This window comes from Hipposideros armiger, unplaced genomic scaffold (assembly GCF_001890085.2).
Source record: "Hipposideros armiger isolate ML-2016 unplaced genomic scaffold, ASM189008v1 scaffold_23, whole genome shotgun sequence".
NCBI classification, from domain to species: Eukaryota; Metazoa; Chordata; class Mammalia; order Chiroptera; family Hipposideridae; genus Hipposideros; species Hipposideros armiger.
In genome coordinates, this window is record NW_017731373.1 from 3,942,560 (window position 1) to 3,964,130 (window position 21,571).

Below are 21,571 nucleotides of genomic sequence, written 5' to 3' on the forward strand. Positions count from 1 at the left end.
TGAGACTTGTTTTCTTAATGAAGTGTGGAGCTTAGAGTAGTTGAAAAGTCTATCTGCATCATGATAAATGTTTGAGAAAATGTGTTTTTCCCTAATATAAAAGGAAAATATCTGTCCTACTAAGACATTAGAAATAGTGATACAGAGAAGGGAAAAAGCCCATAATATTAGGTGCAGAATAAAACGTTGCCATGAAGTTAAAGGGTTTCCTCCCTCTCCTTTTTTTTCAGGAAGATAATGTTCCAGAAAAGACCACTTGTAAACTACTACGATGATTAAATGTTTCATTTGGCCTTTAGAGTGTGATGTCAGCAAAAACACTGATTAGCAGAGGTAGCTCAGAACTTTTGTTGCACTCCGCTTTCACCAGGAAGATCCAAGGCTGTAAAGTTTGTTGAACACAGGAATTTTGTTTTTTAAAAAGAAAAATCAATGTCCAGAAACTATTGCTAGGTTATCCCAAATTTATACACCTTCCAAGACAATTTAATTATAATTGACGTTACCTGTGGATACACCTCACCATGAGAGACCCCATTTTATCCCATATATGCCCTTCACTAAGGCTGGAAAGTAAGCTGACAAGAGGGGCTGAAGGAAACATGCTTTCTGATTAACCCCAAGACTCCTCAGGTTTCCTTTATCAGAAGACTCAAACATTCTAATTACTCCAGGTTTTCCTGCTTTGAATTGGTGTAGGATCAGCAGACTCTATGCCAGTATATTTGTTAGTAGGGTCAGAGAGTCTTTTTAGTGACAAAAACTTTTCAAAACATTAACATTAGCTTGATGGGGAAGATCATGTCTTCCTCCACTTACGGTGCACACAAAATAGTAATGAATGAATGTCTGTGCTACCTGAGGCCAGCGGACATTGCCACGCTGTTTTATACATGAACTATTAAAGGCATGTTACCTGGGGCCTACCGGATTGTCAAGGACCTAAAAAAAAAAAACAGTCTAAAAGTTGAAATTAAAAACAAAACAAAAATTTATTCAAAAATGCAAAAGAGGCAAACTGAAATTAATAAATGCTTAACTAAATGTTCCCAAAATACAATATTATATCAAATTCATCTAGCGTTAAATTTAGAATTCATGAAATTTTCATTGTATTCCAAAGTAGTTTGTATGCTCAATTTATCATTTTGCAAGGGATCAAGAAATCACAAATCCTAAATTGTTATTTGTAGCCAAATAATTTTAAACACAAGATTATAAGCATCAGTTTTGCAAAATGTATAAAACTTATAACATGGGATGTGCGTGCATTTCCATATATTTGATATGCTGTGCACTGAAAGAGAGATTGCCCGGGGTTTATGGAGGTGACTCAAACCACAGCGATCCTATCACTTATGGTAAAAAAGAACCTGAGACCAGGACATATTTCCCTACCTTCTCATGCTTCTCTTCCAGAGTTAGCCCACGGAGTAGGAGGCAGCAGTGCAGACAAGAGAGCACTCGATTTGGAGTTAGGCACCCAGGTTCAAGTTCCAGGTGGGCTACCTCCTTTGTTATATGATCACAGGGACTGAGGCTCATCAAGACTAATGGGCTCCATATGCAAAAAGGGATGTTGAGTTGATAAAATGCAGCAATGCCTTAGGTTGTGTTAGATGAAATACCCATTTGTAGAGCAAAACAAGCTACCATCAGCCGTTTCAGACAACTGTATGAAAGCATTTTGCAAAGTGTAAATGATTACAGGTGTTGACGTAAGAAACACCTTGTTTGGGGGGGGGGGGTTGCGGGGGAGCCAAACTGATGACAATTGCCAGGAAGCAAAATCTCAACCCCGTTGAGAAAATGCTTTGGAGAATTGCAACTTCGCAGCTTATTTTATACATTAAAATAAAAGGAGGAGATGTTAAGGTGGGTTATAAGAAATCCACTGATGGCAGAGTAAGGCAGCAGGAGAAAACAAAGCGGAGTTATCTCTGGGATTGGACAAACAGGCAAAATAGAGAAACACATACTTCTTTTACACTAGTGGGCACAGGATAGGGAACAATTAACATTTGCAGCACATAGAGATGGTATGTGCGCAGCAAGATAACAATGAGGTTCTGTGGTCACATGCTCAGCCACTGGAGGTTGTGCCTTGAGGGGTCTGGAACAGATGACTCTGACATTTCAAAGGCATGTTATCTTAGATGCACAAAGACAATAGGCTCACTTAAGGTAAAGGTTGACCTTTGTCAAGGAAGCTACAGGCCTCAATCATGACTACCAGCCATGCCTGGCTTCTAGTGAGGAATGTTTTATGTTCAGACCATCCTATGTGGTTGCCTTGGTAAGGCCCACACCATCCAGAGCTTTCCTGAGCTTGTCAGGTTTAGTACATGGCCCCTTTTTTGTCCACACAGGGATTAAGATTCAGGGGGAATTAGAAAGCCAGGAAAAGGCAGGAAGAGAGGAGATCCTGGTGAATGCCTCAATTTCCTTGGAATAGCAGTGTGTGGGCTCAAGAACCCCAGCACTGTGGCTTCTAAGTTTCTTTTAGCCAGAGGCAGCTCTTTGATCCCTGGCCTTGCACCCAGCGTGTCAATCATTATGTCCTCCTTCCTGACATTCCCTCAAACTATTGTTACTTAGAGGTTCAGGTAGGACCTTTATGTATCCCCAAAGCAAAAAGAGATATTACTTTGACTTCTTATTTCTCCCACTCCCACCCTCCCTCCTTCAAAACAAATGGAGGGAATGGTGGGGCCCAAAACACACTCTCCCAGGAATGACCAGCCCTATGAGCTTGCATTTACTTTGTGGGGTTAATAGAGTCAGACTTCTCAATAGCCTATAAATTTATTCTCACATCCACCTCTTTTTAAAACTCCACAACTAGTCAGATGATGACCATATGTATTTTATATTTATTTTGCTTTGGACAGACTTTCTTCTTTTTAGGCTTGCAGCTTGTAGAAACACGGTCTTCCCGGAGAAAACACAGACCTGGGAGCCACCAGAGAGAATCCTGAATGGGGAAGAGACTACTTCACCCATGGTGAGGAAGGTGAATTCCTTATCTGGCTAGATTCATTTCTTCATTCATTAAACATAATGATTACAGGTAAAGGGTCAGCAATTTTTAGATGAAAGGCCGAAGGGTATAACAGGAAGCTTTTCAATTGGCTGTTTTTACCAAAAGGGTAAAGCTCCTCCCTGCCATATTTTCCTTCCTTACTCTAGGAGCTTCCGTCCACTTTGAGCTTTTGGGGGGGGGGGGAGGTTGGTGGAAGGGTCAGAGAACTTTCCAGAAGGTTCTAGACTTTCTCAGAATCCCATGGCTCCACACTTGCTTGGTTATAGGAAAGGAAAAAGAGAAATAAAAAATAAAAAAAAAGCAAAAGGGAAGGATAGAGGCGAATCAGTTTTACAGTCTACTTGGTTGTGGCTCCTGGCTGCTGAGGGTCGCCTGTGAGTGGTTCCTGAGAGGCGTGGACTGTGACCACCCTGCTATAGATTAATTCTTTCCTCTTATAAAGTTGAGCTTCAGTATACTTAATGAGGGAGAAATAGGAGGTGATTTTTTTTTTCCCTTCAGAATCACTCCAGTATGATCTGCAGAATGATTAGCATGGCTCAGCCTCAGTGGGATATTATGGCTTAAATTATTCCTATTAGTTTCCAGCTGACCTTGGAACACAAACATTACATCTGATTTCAATGAAACTTTAGACTTTGTTGTTCTCAGTCAACTAATGAAACAGTTGAACCTTCCCATGACTCGCGGTAATTACATAAAGGGTAAGTATTATCACAAATAACGCAAGCCCATTTATAAAATGGCAAAGTGATATTCTGGAAGTTGTGCACAAAGACACTAAAGATGTGAAACTGAGAAAAAATGTAGTGCCATCCAAAAGGTCGATGCATTACCGCTGAAACACAACCCTACCTGGCAGCATTGCTTTTGTACAGTGAATTTTGGCACAACTGATTGGTTACAAGAAACATTATGTTAACAGGAAAAGCCACTTTAAAAGTCTGTTTGATGCTTAAAACTCTCAAGTACACTCTAAACGTTTAAACCAATGCTCCAAACTGATTAAAGCATTTATGGAAAATAAAAGTGTTTTGCCAGAGGGGGAAAGATGAGGGATCTTGGTTGTTGTTGCTTGTTTGTTTGGTTTTACTGAGGTGTAGAACAGAAACCCCAAATTTGACAGATTTCCCAGTTCTAATTTAGTTTTAAAAGTTTGAGTGTATGCCACCCCAAACAATTTATTCAAACTCAATGGGTTTTCAAATCAAATATAATGACCCTCTGCCCTAGGAGAGGAATGGTGTCCTCTTCACAGTTATAGTCTTTGCAGTGACTATAGTGCTTGGCACATAGTAGATGCTTAATAAATGAATAATGACAATCAGGTGCCTAAAAAGTGGGACCTCAGCCTCAGGACTCACTTGGGAACACTCTAGCATCACTTCATATTTAAATGGATATTTCACAGACATTTTCTTTCCTTTTTTTTTCACAGACATTTTCTACATGCTGTTTTCTGGGACTAGAGCCACATCTCAGTTTCCTGTCCCCTGCTCCCCATGTGCCCGGTGAGCTCTTCATCATTCCAATCACTGTCTCTGTGGGCTCCCAGATCTATGATGCCCTAGGTCCTGGAGCCAGGCAGTGTGGGTTTGATTTCTGGCTCTGCCACTTGCGAGTGACCTTGATAGTGACCTTGACTACTTTGTGCATCAGTTTCTCCATATGCAAAGTGGGGTTTTGTGAGGACTGAGTGGGTTAATATGTATTATATGACAATCACTCAGCAAATGTCAGCTCTTAGTGCCTGAGTTACTTGTCACTATCTGGCAATTATTTGTTTACTTATATTTTCTTTGCTCAATTACAACTCAAAGAACGTAGGACTTCTGTCTTTTTATCTTTTTCTTATCTTTTTAACCCTCCAGGTTTAAAAAACACAGGCTCAACCTGGTAAGTAAGCAATAAATGTTTGCTGATTTAATCAACTAAGCCCAACCCATTCCCTGGGAGGGTGGGGTGGGCAATTTCTCTCCTTTTCTTTAGGGAAGAAGTCCTTCCAGATGGAGAAGATCATTTGGGTTAGAAACCTGCAAATTCTACTTCTTGTGATTCACCTTGCTGGGAACCAATTAGAGACATTTAATTTTTACCAAGTATTCTGAAATAGCTACAGTGTTTCACTTTGGCCAAGTTTTCTTTCAGAGACACACAAAGTGACTTGCAGTGTGATTTTGCCTTTAAGAAATGTTTTCCCTTTCCTTGTTATTATTTGGAGCAAATTCACATCATTCTTATTGTCTTCATTTTCTGAATGAATGTCCCCTCCTTCCCAGCCTGCACAGCCAGGGTTGGAGGAGAGGAGAGGTTTTGGGGTATACCACTTTCTTCCAAAGCTATCATTGATTGGAAGAATCTGGTTTTTTTCCCAACTGTAACCACGTTTTAAAAACTTGTACAAAGTGTTTCCCAGTTTCTGTTCCGAGTGATGTCATTCCCCAAGAACCTAAGTATTCAAAGAAAAATCATAATAAAAAAATGCACTTTTAGGCCACAAAACACAGCATAAAACTGAAGCTATTTTGTTGGTCCTCGAAAAATAATTGCTTATAAACTGAACACCCGGTGTTAAGCTTAGCGTTAGGTTAAAATATGTAGATGTATTTATAGAAAAATATCAAAGAAATGCAAATAAGGCTGGCACTTGCATAGGACAAATGTTCTGACAGTAGTAAATAAATAATAAGTTTGAGAAACCCTGGGTGAGAGGATGTTCCTGAGGTTACTCAACTATTCTATGAGGAACAGAGGAGTGTTACAGCCTGGAGCTAGGATTCCTCCACCAGTCTCTTCTCTATGCTCTTTCCAGGGCTCACCTGGGGAAACAGTGGTCATGCCACTAATTCGTATGTGGAGGTCTGAAAAAATAGCCACCACCGTGGCCATCTTTGTACAAGAAAGCCAGAGACAGGGCCCCAGCATAGCCTGGTCTTTCTCTCCATCTTTGCTCTAGCAGGGGACTTTAGTTCTTCATGGCCCTATGTAATAGTGTCTTTTCTTAGCTGAGGGGGTTCAAGGTCCTGGTTGACTATTTCCTGGTTGATTATGTTTGTTATTTTCCTATTATGGAAATAAACCACTGAGTTGCCCTCACTAAACCAGTTTATCATTTAACCATAGGGTAATGGCATACGAAAAGCTCTCTTAGGTCATTGAGTCCACGGCTTGCCAGCATGGGGCCCTCCCATTTTACAGTGTTATTTCCAGTTCTTTGTCCACTCCAGTCTTCTGTGTCCCAAGTATTTCCTTCTAAGCACTGCTATACCAGTTGACAGTGTGATTTGTAAAGACGTTATTCTTGACCATCTAGATCTTCTTTCTCATAGATAGTTATTAATCTTGATTCCCTGTGGTGAAGTATGCCTTTTGCATTTCCCCAGCCTAACATGGTACAACTGCACAGTGGAAAATTCGCGAACTTAATTGTCGGAACTGACAATTCCTGCGTGCCTACTTGGCACCTGCCCCTGAGGCCAGGCTCAGGACTATGAAGCTGAGGAAGATGCAGGTCCGGAGTGACTAGGCCTCTACACAATGAGTGATTTTTACTTTTTCTTCTCTTACCAACCTCCTGCTGTCCTTGAATTATTCTCAGGACCAGCCCGAGGCCTGGTTGGGAAATAGGGGCATCCGCTTCCTCTGCCAGCTCCTCCTCAGGCATCCAGTGCTCCACACAGGCTCCCCCCACCCCCGCAGACCACCACACAGGGAGACCCCAGCCTCCCTCCATCCCCTCCTCGAAGAACTGGCAGCGACTCTATTCAGGTGATAATACACTGCATTTTGAGCTTTCCCTCTGTGAATGAATAGCAAGATTTTGTGATCCATTAGAGGAAGGGGGATTTTCTAAGAGTCCACAATCTTATTCCACATTTCACCCATACAGAAGGCTAGCCTGAGGGGGCAGAATGTAAACATTATTTGATTATGGTCAGAAAACCTCGTCTTAAGGCCCAACTTTGTGACTAACTCCTTGGAGAGCCCTGGGCAAGTAACTTAATCTTCTTGAGGCTTAACTGGCTAATCTTACAAAGTGGGACTGCTATTCCTTGGCCATACTACTTGAAGGCATAATGTTTAAGCTCCATTGAGGGGTTCCAAGGAGATGATGTTTATGAAAGTACTCCATAACTATGGAGTGCTATGCAAATGTCATGAATTCATCTGCATAGTGACATCTGGATCAGAGGACACTTTATTCTGTGTGGAACCCCACTCTGCTGTGTATCTATCAGACGACCCTTTGTCCTTTTCATTCCCTCACATGGTGAGGCCCTAGGGAACCCCTGAAACTTTAGGGGCAAAAGCAGGGTCTATTTCCCCCACCCCAAGTCAAAAGCTTGGACTGTCTTGCCCCATCCTTGTTGCCCAGTCTTGCATTTAGGCTGCTCATCTCAGCATCACGAGGTCCTAAAATGTTGGAAGTAAGACCACTCTGTGTCAGGGGTTCTGAACCTGGGCCTGTGGTTTCAGGGCTCTACGGGTAGGCTTCAGGGATTTGATAAACGTCTAGAAGTGGTTTACACAATGGCATGCATGTGAGTGTTTGCTTTTTTTTTTTTTTGAGAAAGTATCCATAACTTTTATCAGATTTTTGAAAGCGTCCTTGACCTAAAAAGGTTAAAAAATTCATTGTGCTAAGACAGCTTTTTAAAATTATCGCAATGACATGGATCAAGTTGTTTCATAGCCAGGTAGGAAAAGCAGGATAGAATTAAAATCTTAATACATGAGGTATGATAAACAATATGGTAAATGTTTAAATTAAAAAAACTTTATTGCCCTAAAAGACACAGTGTCATTAACCTCCCTCAAAATACTCCCACTCACTTCGAAAACACTTATCCTGTGGTTCTTGCCACATTCTGAAGTAGTTCTGGGAGTCTTCTTTCATGAGTGTCTTTAGTTGTGCTGTCGTGGCTGCCTCGATGTCCTTAATCGAATAAAAACATTTACCTCTTATGGTCATTTTGATTTTGGGGAAGAACCAGAAGTTGCACGGTGCCAGATGAGGACACCCATAATATTTTTATTTGACAGAAATTGTTGTACCAGAAGCGATGTGTGACATGGAGCATTGTCATGATGGAGGATGAAACTGTTTGCCCATTTCATGTTAATGCGTTGTTCATGGTCCATGATTTACGGCACACTTTAAAACTCACCTCTCAACCATAGCTCACACCTGACTGACTGCGCTGAACAAGATGAAACTTGTCACACACTGTTACTAAGGTTGGACGTGCTCCTTCCTGTATTGAAGATCCCTGCCTTTCTGTTGGATGGCACTTGGCAGCAGCATTCACTGTAGTTTTTGATCACACCTCGTGTATCATTTTTAGTTGATAAGTTGCCATTGCCACTTTACAAAAAAGATTTTCATGGCCTCTATTTGGGGAGAACTGTATTAAGGGGTTCCAATAAGACATTAACAAAAGTGTTCTGTGATTGTCAAGTGCTTCAAATGAGGTTTTATCAACTTTCCCTGCCTTCAACTTTTTTTTACCCTTACCTCTACATTCTCATTTTCCTACCATTTATATATTCCTTTCTATAATCATAATAAAATATTTTATGCTTGTACATAGAGCGAATAGAAAATTTGAAAGTTAATATATAACACATACAATGGCTATATATATATAATTATACATAATTTTAATACACATATATACAAATATGGTACATTCTTTTAGAATTTTTTTTAAAGATTTTATTGTGGAATTGGGGGAGGGGAACAGCATTGGGGAATTGGGGAAGAGGGACAGACAAGTTGCTGTCCTTTTGTTCTTCAGTCTAGTTGTGGAGGCTGTTGCTTCACTGGCCCATGTTGGTATTATCATTGCGCTCTTCCTGGGTGAGGCATTTGCTCACTGGCATTTGGACAGCTGCTCACAGCAGCTCACGGCAGCTCACAAAAGCACACGCCAGCTGCTGGCCAGTCCCACTGCAGCCTACGCCGTTGCTGGCGACTCACAGAAGCCCAGCTCCAGGTTAAGCTGTTGCTCACCATCTTAGCTGTAGAGGGCGCAGCGTCACTGGCCCATGTGGGATCCGAACCAGGGGCCTGATGCTCAGAGCTGGCATCCCAAGCCAGCTCTTAACCAATGTGCCACTCAGTCGGCCCTAGAATTTTTGTAGCTGTATTTTTTTTCTGTTTGATTCCCATTTATTTCTATTGTGTCTATTAATATTTTTAATTACTAGAATGTATTCTCTAGTATTATATAATCCTGAATTAGGCAAGGCTTTTATTTGGTTTGCTTTTGTCTGAAAAAATCCCTTAAAAGAGAGTGTCATCAAATATTTGAGCCCTTACAAATTTTTTCATATCACAGGACACTTTCTCAAATTTTTGCCGAATAACATTATAGTTTAAGCACCTGACCTACTCTTATGTAAATGGTACGTGTAGCTTGATCTCCTTTTATTCAAGCATATAAAGAAGTTTTTCAGAAAGAGTTAACGAGGGATATATTTTCTGAATCCCTATTTGTCCTCACATTTCATTAATAGTTTAGTTGTGGGAATAGAATTCTAGGCAATCGTTTACTTTTTTTTCCCTTATAATTTAGAAGGCATTTCTTCATTGTCATCTAGCACACAGTGTTAATGATGACACTTCTGTTGTTGATCTGATTCTCATTCCTTTGTTGGTAACAAAGCCATCATGAGTCCCACCCACCAAGTGTTTCTGGTGCTTTCTTCCTTCCCAGCATGTGGTAAAGTTGAACTTCTTGTCACCCTTGATCTTGAATAGGGTCATGTGACTAATTCTGGCCAATGAGTTGTGAGTGGAGAGATATGCGTTATTCCCAGGCCAAGGTATTTATTCAGAGACCCTCCAAAACTCTTCCCTCTGCCATGGCAAATAACAGTGCTCCGTGTAGTGGAACCATAAGCTTAGGTCCCAGAGTGAAGATGGTGATGACCCAGGAGCAGAGCCTCTCCAAATCTGTTGTATATTCTGGAGATGCTTAACTTCTCTTGCAATTCTTTCTCAGCTCCCAAAACCCTCACTACAAAACTTTGGGCACAAATCACACGCTTCCTTTGGAATGTAATGTTCTGGCTTTAGCCTGAGGGCCAAAATTCCCACTGCCAACCACTTTATGGTGGGAATTAAAGGATTTGACCTGGTAACTGGCCCACTCTACCTTTCTTATTTAGTGACTTTGAACTTGGAGCCTTTCTGGGGCTCCTGAGGATATGATATCCCTTGCTTACTTCTGGTATCTCGGGCTATGGCTTCATCTGCTCTTTCTCTGTCCATTCTGATTGCATGTTTTCTGTATTCTAGGAATTCTTCAATATTTTTGACTGACAGATGGTTTCTGGCATTGTTTTGTTTTTATTAAAACAACAACAGCTCTACTGTCATTTCAAAGGGATCTTTGGAGGGGAGGGGAAGTAGATATCCATGCTCAATCTGCGATTTTTGACTGGAAGTTAAATGTCCGATTTTAAACAAAGGTTTTTTTCCCAATGAAAAAAATAATGATGTTGATTTTGAGCTGTCTAAGTTAAAGGTATAATATATGAGAGCCTTAAACATATGAACCTTCTCCTGGGACCCTTAATAAACAATTAAATGAGCACTCAATAAATAATTGTACTTCAGTTTTAGAAGCACAACTTAGAAAGACAAGGAAGAGTTAAAGAGGCCTAAAAGGATATAATAAAGATGATTTGAGGCTTGGGTAATAGGGTATTTGAGGATAAGTAAACGGAATTAGGACTATTTATTTTAGCCAAACAAAATTTCAGATTGTCCTAGTATAGTAATGCATAAAGTGCAAATGTGCAGATCAAATGTTCTGTATCTCTTCTAAGGCCAAAATAACTAGAAACTGATTTTAATTACACACACAAAAAGCTTTAGGTGAAAAATAGAACTTTTTGAATGCTAAGAGTTTAAACATAGGCAGTGGAATACCTAAGGAATGTACAGAAACCAGTTCTCCAATTGTTAAAAAAACATTGAAAAGAGTGGTTGAGTTTGTAGGTCTGCCTGACGTTAGAAGCCAGCATTAGACTCTATCCCTAAGGCACTATGGTTCTAGGCGAGATGAAGTTGTGGTAAGTCTTTGGCACTACGAAAATAGATCATGGGGCTGTCAATAAGCTATGAGCAACCGTGTCTTTCATCATCCTTGCAACATGACATAATTCATGAGAAGCCTGAAATAGTAATGTGTTTTGTTAGAGTATTTTTGCCAACTATTAAAAAGCTCATATTTAACTTTTCCATTATAAACTTGAGCCTTCTTTGGAACTGGTCTTCTTCCCATAAAGTCTTTTCAGATAATGATTTCCCAGCAACATTTGACCAGATAGCCTAACTAGTTAGTTGGTTTGTTATGAACCCTAAGCTGCTCATTATTCTGTTATTCTCTATTTAATTATCTCTAGAGGTACAGTTTTTTTTTTCTCCCCTTACTCATTGTTTTGATAAAATTGTCAACATGGAAAAGCTAACTGTTATACTTTGCTAATCAAAAGCTCTAAGCTGTTATTGTTCTCTATTCAATTATCTCTATTGCTATAGTTTTTTCTTCCTTATTCATTGTTTTGATACAATTGCCAACATGGAAAAGCAGAAGAAAAGAACAGTTTTTAATAATGACTATTTATTTTAGCCAAACAAAATTTCAGGTTGTCCTAGAATAAGATTTCAAATACATAAAGTACTAATGTGCAGATCAGATTTTCTGTATCTCCACTAGGCCAAAATAAATAGAAATTGCCTTTGCAGAAAAAAGAAGAAAGATTTAGGTAAAAACAACAACAAAACAAAACAAAAAGACTTTGGGAATGTTAGGGTTTTTCATTTTGACAATGAGCTATCCAAGAAAGGGGCAGAAACTAGTTCTCCAGTTTAAAAAAAAAATGGGAGGGATGGTTTAGTCATAAAATCTGTCAGTGTTTCAACAATAGAGACTTCAATTTCTATCAGGCAGCGAGTCCTGGCTCTGTCTTCAAACCCCTGGGATTATTGTGAGGGTCTTGCAAATTAGGGGTACATCCCAGAGTTAACCCACTGTTTTAGAGGTCCCATACTTTGCCTCAGGGGTGGGGGGTTGCACGTCTGACTTTGGCTGGATATAAAGTGTGGAGGTGGAGTAAGCGGAATAGCATTTTTATCCAAGTGCTCACAATTTGGTAAGGGTTGAATTGGGTTTACCTGGAGGAACAGAAACCAAAATGTCACTGCAGATTTTATTCATTAATTCATTAGTTCATTCACTCACCTATTTAATCAAACATTAATCAAAGGTGTAACACAGAGTTGGAGTTGAGAAAGAGCAAAGAAATGGAGGGCATAGATCTTGACTATTATCACAAGGGCACGGCGCTTGACATAAAGATACCAGAATACCCAGTCAAAGAACCAAGCTCTTTTAATGTCAGTAAAAAACACGAGAACTTACCCACCTTAAGACATCCACTCACTGCCAATGAAACTAACTGACAAGGGTAGGGATCCTTTTGGGTCCTTTAAGACGTTCCCTTTGCCATTTTCAGGAAGGTTTAACCTCTAGCCCCCTCCAACTGTTCTGGAGTCGCTGCCTCTAGGACTGTGTGGCTACTGGGTACATGTCACTGATAAGCACCTTAGCCCCTTGCCAAGAAAGGTCTGGTGTGAGGATCAGCAGGATCTGCCTGGCCTAGGAACTTGTTAGAAATGCAGAATCTCTGGCCTTTCCCCAAATCTACTGAGTCAGAGACTACTTTTTAACAAGATCCCCAAGAGACTTATTTGCACGTGACAGTTTGAGAAGCACTGCCCTAATACATTTATAACTGCTTACAGGGAAAATGAGTGAACTTAAGTTCCCTGGGGTCAATTCCCCAGCTGACCTCCAGCGCCTTCCCAAGCCCTATGAGGCCATCAAGTCTGTGGGATGTTCATCTAGGCAGCCCTTGTTCCTGAAGAGCATACAACCCTGCAAGGAAATGAGACTTGCCAAAAATAACCCAGTGACAAGTTTACTGATTGAGTAACAAACACATGATTAAGTGCTAACATGAGAAACACAGAAGTTCAAAGAAAAGGCATACGCTTATCGGTATAAGCGGACACAGGTGAGAGAATTCTTTCTGAGGAACTGGAACTCAATCCAGGCTCTACAGCAGTGGTTCCAACTTGAGCATGCATCGAAATCATCTGGAGGGTTTGTTAAAGCACAGTATTGGGTCCGCACCCCTGAGTTTTTTCTTCAGGAAATCTAGGATGGGTGCTGACAATCTGCATGTATAATGTGTTCTTCCTCCCACCTCCACCTGAGAAGCTACTGCCAGGACCAGACCCACACTCAGTGCCTCTGCTCTAAGGCAGTGCTTTTCAAATGGGGGTGGGGAAGTAAGGTTGCCCCTCCCGTTAGCAACGTCTGCAGATGTTGTTATAACCAAGTGTTGCAACTTGAACTAGGGGTGCTGTTAAATATCTCACAATGCACAGGAAGCCCCCACAACAAAGAATTCTCTAGCCCCAAATATCAGTAGTGGGGAGGCAGAGAAATCTTACTCTAATGCTCAACTTTAGAAAGGTGGCTGCTCACTAGAAACATCTGGGACAACTTGAAACATCCTGAGGCCCAGGCTGCACCCCAGATCAATTAAATAAGAATCTCTAGGATTGAGACCTAGGTGACAGTGTTTTAAAGCTCTCCGGGTGATTCTAGTGTATAGCCAAGGTTGATGAGAACTCTTCTAAGGGGTGGAAAATATGTAAACAGTTGAAAATTCTGCTGGTTAATATGATTGCTCCCAGATTTATTTTCCACTTTTCTCTCTTATTCAGGTCTCAAGGAGGCTGTCCAGGTACCATATTTTCCAGGCCCCCTTGCCCTCTGGCTCCTGGGTAGATTCAGCTAATAAGAGGTAGGACATTGGAGGCAGGAAGAGAGAGATGGTATGCTATTTATTTTTCCCACTCCCTCTGTATGTTGCCACAATTCTAACAGTTCTCTTCCTCTGTGGCTACAGCTGTTTTGGGGTGGCTGCTTTTCCATGGCTTTAGCTATCAATGGGTCATGTTCTTTTTCTAGTTGCTTGAGGTATAAAGTTAGGTGTTTTATTTGAGATCTTTTGTTGTTGTTTTTTTCTATGTATGCATTTATCATTACAAACTTCCCTCTTAGAATTTCTGTTGCATCCTGTAAGTTTTGGAATGTTGTGTTTCCATTTTCATTTGTCTCAAGACATTTTTTTGGGGCGTTCTCTTTTGATTTTTTTCTTGGATCCATTGGTTGTTCAGGTCAGCGTTAATTTCCATGTTTTTTTGTGAACTTTCCAGCTTTCCTGCTGTTATCGTTTCTAGGGTCATGCTGTTGTGGTTGGAAAAGATACTTGATACGACTTCTATTTTCTTGAATTTGTGAAGACTTGTTTTGTGGCCTACGATATGACCCATACTAGAAAGTATTCCACGTGCACTTAAGAAAAATGTGCATACAGCTGCCATTGGATGGGATGTTTTGTATTTGCCTGTTAGATTCATCTGGTCTACAGTGTTGTTCAAATCCACCGTTTCCTTATTGATTCTCAGTCTGGATGTTCATCCACTGTTGAGACTGGGGTTTTAAAGTCTCCAAAAATGTATTTATATATTTAGGTGCTCTGATGTTGGATGCATACATATTTACAATTGTTTTATCTTCTTGATGGATTGACCTCTTTATTATTATATAATAACCTTTGACCACTTTTAGCTTAAAGACTGTTTTGTTTGCTATAAGTGTAATTACCTTATACTTATATATACTTATAAGTATAGTAACCCTATACTTTCTTTTGTCTATCATTTGTTTAAAATATCTTTTTTTTTTCATCCCTTTACTCTCAGTCTATGTGTGTCGTTAAAATTAAAGTAAGTCTCTTGTAAGCAGCATATTGTTGGATCTTGATTTTTTTTATTCATTCAGCCAATCTGTATTTGACTGGAGAATTTAATCCATGTACATCTTAAAGTAATTATTGATAGGTAAGGACTTACTATTACTATTTTGTTCATTGTTTTCTGACTGTTTTGGAGATCCTTTGTTCCTTACGTCCTCTCTTATCTTCCTTTGTGATTTAATGACTTTTGTGGTGGCAGACTTTGATGCCTTTATCGTAATCTTTTGTGTATCTATTATAGCTATTTCCTTTGTGGTTACTATGAGGTTTACATAAAATATCTTGTATTTATAATATCCTATTTTAAGGTGATAACAACTAGTCCCCTGATAACCACTATTTTGCTTTCTGTCTCCAGGAATTTGACTGCTGCAGGCACCTCATATAAGTAGAATCACACTAGATTTGTCCTTTTGTGTCTGGTTTGTTTCTCCTAGCATAATGTCTTCCAGGTTCATTCATGTTGTTGTATGTATTAGAATTTCACTCCTTTTAAAGGCTGAATAGTGTTCCATTTTATGTGTACATTGTGTTTTGTTTACCCACTCCCCTGTCCATAGACATCTGGCTTCTTTCCATCTTCTGGCTGTTGTGAATAATGCTACTATACACACTGGTGTAAAAGTATCTGTTTACATTCCTGCTTTCAATTCCTTTGTGTATATACCTAAAAGTGTAATTGCTGGACAATATGGTAATCCATCTGGTAATCATATGGTAAATCCTTAATTTTTTGAGGAATCCACATACTGTTTTCCACAGAAGATGCAACATTTTACATTCCTATAAGTAATGTACAAGGGTTCTAATTTCTCCACATCCTAGCCAACATTTGTCAGTTTTCGGTTTGTTTGTTTATTATAATAGCCATACTAATGGGTGTGAAGTGGTATCTCAGTTTGGTTTTGATTTGCATTTCCCTAATAATTAGGGATGTTAAGCATCTTTTCACATGTTAATTGGCAATTTATATTTCTTCTTTGAAGAAATGTCTATTAAAGTACTTTGTCTATTTTTAAATTGAGGGTTTTTTTGCTGTTGTCATTGTTGTTGTTGTTTTTGAGGGAAACATTTTAATTAAGATAACCTGATACAATATTGCCAGGATGCAATATTTCCTGATATAATATTGCCAAAAAAGCTTTTAAAATAATTACCAATGCACATGTCTCACAAAGGACTTTTATCCAGAATATGTAAAAAACTCCTACAACTCACAAAGAAAACAAACAACTCATTTTGAAAGGGTACAAGACTTAACAGACATTTCACAAAAGAATATATACAAATGGCCAATAAGCACATAAAAAGATGCTTAACATCACTAGTCATCAGAGAAATGCAAATTTAAATCACAGTGAGATACTATTACATACCCACTATATTGGCTAATATTAAAAGAATAATACTATTAAATGTTGTGAGGATACGGAGCAACTAGAACTCACACTTTTAGTGGAAGCATAAAATAGTGCAACCAATTTGGAAAAAAATTTTGGCAATTTCTTAAAAAGTAGATCATACATTTATGATAGAACCCTTCAATGTCACTCCTAGGTATTCAAGAGAAATAAAGCATATGTCCACACAAAGACCTGTACATAAATGTTTATAGCAGATTTATTCATAATAGCCAAAAGGTGGAAACAAACTAAATGTATATGGACAAAGAAATTGTAATATAGTCATAAAATGGACTATTACTCAGCAATAAAAAGGAACATGGATGAATCTCAAAACTATGCTGTATGAAAGAAGTCAGACATAAAAGAGTGCATACTATATAATTTTATAGTTTATATCAAATTCTAGGACATGAAAACTATTTGTGGTATAAAATAAATCAGGGGTTGCCAGGGCCTTTAAGGTAGGGAATGGATCAAAGGGAAACAAAATAACTTTTGGGGTGATGTGAATATTCTATATTTTGACTGTGGTGGTGGTGGTTCCACAGATGTATATATTTATCAAAATTCATCTAAATGTATGTTTTAAATAGGGGCATTTTATTGTAAGTGACACCTTCATAAATTTGATATTTTAAAAAGTAAGTGCTCTTAGTAACTAAGAAACTGTGACAATAATCTAAGTTTCCAAACTACCATGATATACTTCAGTCTGACTTAAGCATGACAAAGTCATACCTTACACTGGAGAAGGTATTTAGGAACCTAGCTTCCTTTATTCATAAGCCGAAGTAATTTCTCATATCATTAGTAAAGTAATTATATTTGTGCCTTCACTTTCAGGCTTTCTGAATATGCTACTATATTTCAAACAAATGAACTAAAGAATAGAATAATGTATGCATTTAAAATGTTTGGCCACACAAAAAAACAAAACAAACAAAAGCAAAACCAACAACAAATAAAATGTTTGGCTTACCAGAGAGCAAAATTAATAACGTTCTCTATTATATCCTCTACGTAAATGAAATAAAGCACTTCAAAATTCCTTGCGTTCTATTTCAAATATACTCTATTATGTTGAATGCCCCTTTAAACATAAATCCAAGTACCTGGGCAGTTTCAAAGGTGTCAGCTAGGTCTTCACTTTTGTGTCTGCTACTGAGTTTTTATACAAAATTCCCTACAACATTTTAAATTTTAGATCTCATGAAATTGTACAAATTCTATTTGCAGTTCTGTGTGGGCAAAACAGATGAGCCTAATGAGGAAGATTTCTCTTTAAATCATAAACAATTCCCTGAAAATTAATTCTTAAAAATAACATTTGATACGATAGAAGACAAAGGACAGGTCGACAATAAAAAATATGCTCTTGTGTTCTAAAGATTATCCTCAAAAAGATAAGATAGTGTTACCATCATGTGAAAATAAATCTTATCAATGCCTTGAACATATCCTGAGCAGAATGTTGTATCTGATGGTATCTCCTAAGGTTTGAGATATTTAACACCAAGAAAATGTTCCTGTTTCCTTGTATTTTCATGACAAAAGGACTAGATTACAAAAAGAAGGGAGAAGCAGGGAGAGGGGAGAAAAATCCCAGGCAGAATGTCAGTCAGGACATGTCCTGGTGATTGAAACCTGACCATATTTACCTGTAGAGATGTGGTTTCCGTGGTCTGTCTTGCAAATATCTGTTTAAGGTATTACACAAATTGCTCTGAGTCATTTTACTCAGATCAATTCAACTCTTAGAACTAGAAAATGCTCATTTGATCAGAAATCTGTGATTTTTAAGATTTTTGAGAAAATAATTTTTCTCTTCTTCACCTTGTACAGTGGGATCCATTGAGAAACCAAACTCTTCTATTCATCCAGAAGAATGTTATCTCTAAGTCTTTGATTATCTGGTTGTGAATTATATATAATCATGAAACTCAGGGCTTGTCTTGTCTCAAAGCTCTTCCACTGCAATGGCATGATTTACTGGGAAGTTATTTACCATATTCCACATCTTCAAAGACCAGATTCCCTTTATTTCTCTACCACAAAGCGCTCCTTAGAATTTTTCATTACAGCAATATGAATTAATGCCAGTTGTTACTCTAGGAGAGATCAAACTGAAACCTCTACAGAAGTCCAAGTAACAGGCATCTCATAGGGAGCATAGATACTGTGATGTGTTCTTCAGTGACTGGTGGATTATGCTGTCTATTTTTTAAAAATGGTAGCAAAATTGAACAAGCCCCCAGGGCATAGAACAAACTGTAAAAATAAATACAAGGACAGTAACTAACAAATTTTAAAATACATAATCAATAAGGAAGGATGGATATGGCAGGATTTTGAGATAAAACTGCATTTTCAACTATTTTAAAAATGTTTCCCATTTGGCAGAATCCCAAATGGGCTTTGCCAAGCACTTTTTCTTCTTATATTTTAAGTACGTATATATTTCAAGGAAAATTTAATCCATATGTTCCTCTCTCATTTACACAATTTATCAAAATGTTGCTTTGAATGAGCCATTTAATGTCTAAGAAAACTGAAGAGCACTTTTTTTTTCTGCCAATACAGGTTTTTGGCTTTTTTTCCCTTCTTGAATTAAATACGTGTTTGATGCTACATAAAAAGCTAATTGAAAAATATTCAATTCTGTTTTAATATTCAGAATCAAACAAAGTCTGATAAAATTCAAAATAGCAGAAGAGCATACGTCCCCCTCCAGTACTATAATTTCAAATTTCAAAAGCCTTCTTTCATTCACATGGTTCCTATAAATCAAAGCATGTTAGAATTAAAAGATACCTTATAAATGACCATTTTTTTCTCTCACTTTAAAAACTAGGAAACTGCGTCCCAGTGAAGTTGAAGAATCTGCCTAAATCACAAAATTCATTAGTGGCAGGACCAAGGGCATGTGTCTTCCCATTCCAGTGGCTTCTTTGTGTTTTCTGATGTTAATTAGGATTTTATCTAAAACATATAAAAATGTTGACATAACATGAGATCATAAAAAAACAGAGCTCATTCCTGCATGAAATGTGCCTGCCTGCTTCCAACAGAACAACACCTGGATGGCTGATTGGCAGGGAATCCAAAGTTCAACATCTGGAGTTGCCCCTGAAAATTTCAACGGTCCCAGTCACCATGTGATCCTGATTGTACCTATCCTTTACGAGCCCCACAAGGGTAAGTGAGAGACCTGTTTAAAAGAAAAACTAAGTCCAGGTACTTTCAGCTCTTCCCAGAAGATGCTACAGCAAAACAAGCTGATTGTGTTTTAACTGGTAAGGGTGTTTCTCCCTCCTCTCCTTCCCCTCTTCTTCCTTCTTCTTCTTCCCCCAAAGGGGATCATTCTGGGCTACACAGCAATCTGGTGATGGGCATACCATGCAGCCTGGAGGGTCTCAGTGAAGACATCAGCCCACGGGGTGGGGTCAAGGTCCATCTTTGGTTCAGCCTCTATCACCAGTGTCTTCAGGCAAGGAAAAAAGGCACCGATGAGTGAAACACAGCTATTCCCAGAGAAATAAAAAATGAACAAAAAGACCACTGGGGCTTCCATTTATCATGTCAGGAGGCCATCATAAACTAGACCACAAATCACACACACACAAACAAAACAAAACAAAACAAAATAAAAAACCTTATAAGAATCTATAACCTTGTAACTTACCAGTGTTTATGTTACTTTGTTTTGTAGCAGTAATTCCCAACAAAACCCTATTTTTAAAAATGTGATAGGTGAGGCATATAATATACGAGTCTTTTGGGAGTAACAAAGATGGAGAGAACTGGGAGACCTTTTGAGGAGGGAGAAACCAAAATCATATGGTGCAGAATAGCTCAACCACTTACCAGTTGTTTCATCTTGGGAATGTTTCTTAACCTCTCTTTGTCTCAGTTTCCTCATATATAAAATGGGAAAAAATAACTTTTATCTACTTCATAATGATTAGTGAAATAACACATGTAAAGCACAGTGTTTGCATCTAATAAGACCTCAATAAAAATAATTATGGTTGCACTATCATTTTTTTTTACACTGAAATAGGAATACAGGCTGAATTCCTAGGACTTGTAGCAAACAGAAAAAGAAATCAGGAATATTATTTAAGATGGATAAGGAACTCTGAGTCTAAGCAATCAAAAAGCTATTATGAATTTACTGAGCTGTGATTCCAAACCCAACTATATACTCGAAATGAAAAACCAGGACTCAACTGATACTCCGTAACAAGTGCCTATGTCATTGGTATATAGATTGTAACTACCTTCTTCTATCTGACCTTCAGCTGTAAAAAACAAGTGTGTTCAAAGATTGGACAAACACTGAACTCAATGCAAAATGCTCACAAGTGTCCTCACAACTCTTGGTTTGAGAAAAGTTTACTTTAACAATGAACTTAGAGGTGGATTTCTGAGTTCCTTTTTCTTGGTGAATTGTTTCTCTTTAGATTGTAATTTGCTTGGCTATACCGGATGGTAAATGGATTGGAAAGCTTACTGGCTTCAGAAGTCGGAGGACTGTGATTACAGTTGGTTTTGCCTTAAGTGTCACCCTGAAGACAACATTCTATTTCTAGGGAGTTCTCGTCTATGTCAAAATGAGGTTGAATTTGATGATCCTAAATGTCCCTACCACTCTAACATTTCATGGATCTATAACAGTATAATTATGAAATCATGAGATTGGTTTTTCTGGCCATATTACCCTATCATCTGAACTGATTTATAGAGCACCTTTCTTTGAAAGTTCCAGGCATCGTACACAGAACAATTGAGAAAATAGAGACGAATGCACTGACTACAATACGCTTTAGAGTTGGATCTGGATTCAAATGTAGACACTTCCACATTATCAATGGCTTAACATTGAGCAAATTACTTAATTTCTCTCTGAGTCTAACTTGGCTCAATCATGAAATATGTCTCACTTTATTTATTTCACAGGATTGCTCAAGAATTAAATGAGAGAGCACAAATCACGTGTCTGCTTCATAATAGATGCTCAGTAGAAGGGAGCTATTATCATAGTGGCAGGAAAGGAAACAATGAATCAAGCCTTTGAAAGAAGGTCTTTCATTTTAGAGCATGTCAAACTGCATTGTGCCCATAAATAATACTCCCCATTCCCAGAATGTTGCTCTCATTTTTTTGCCACATAGTAAAATATTATCAGTAGAGATCCCAGATGAAGCAATGTTACAGT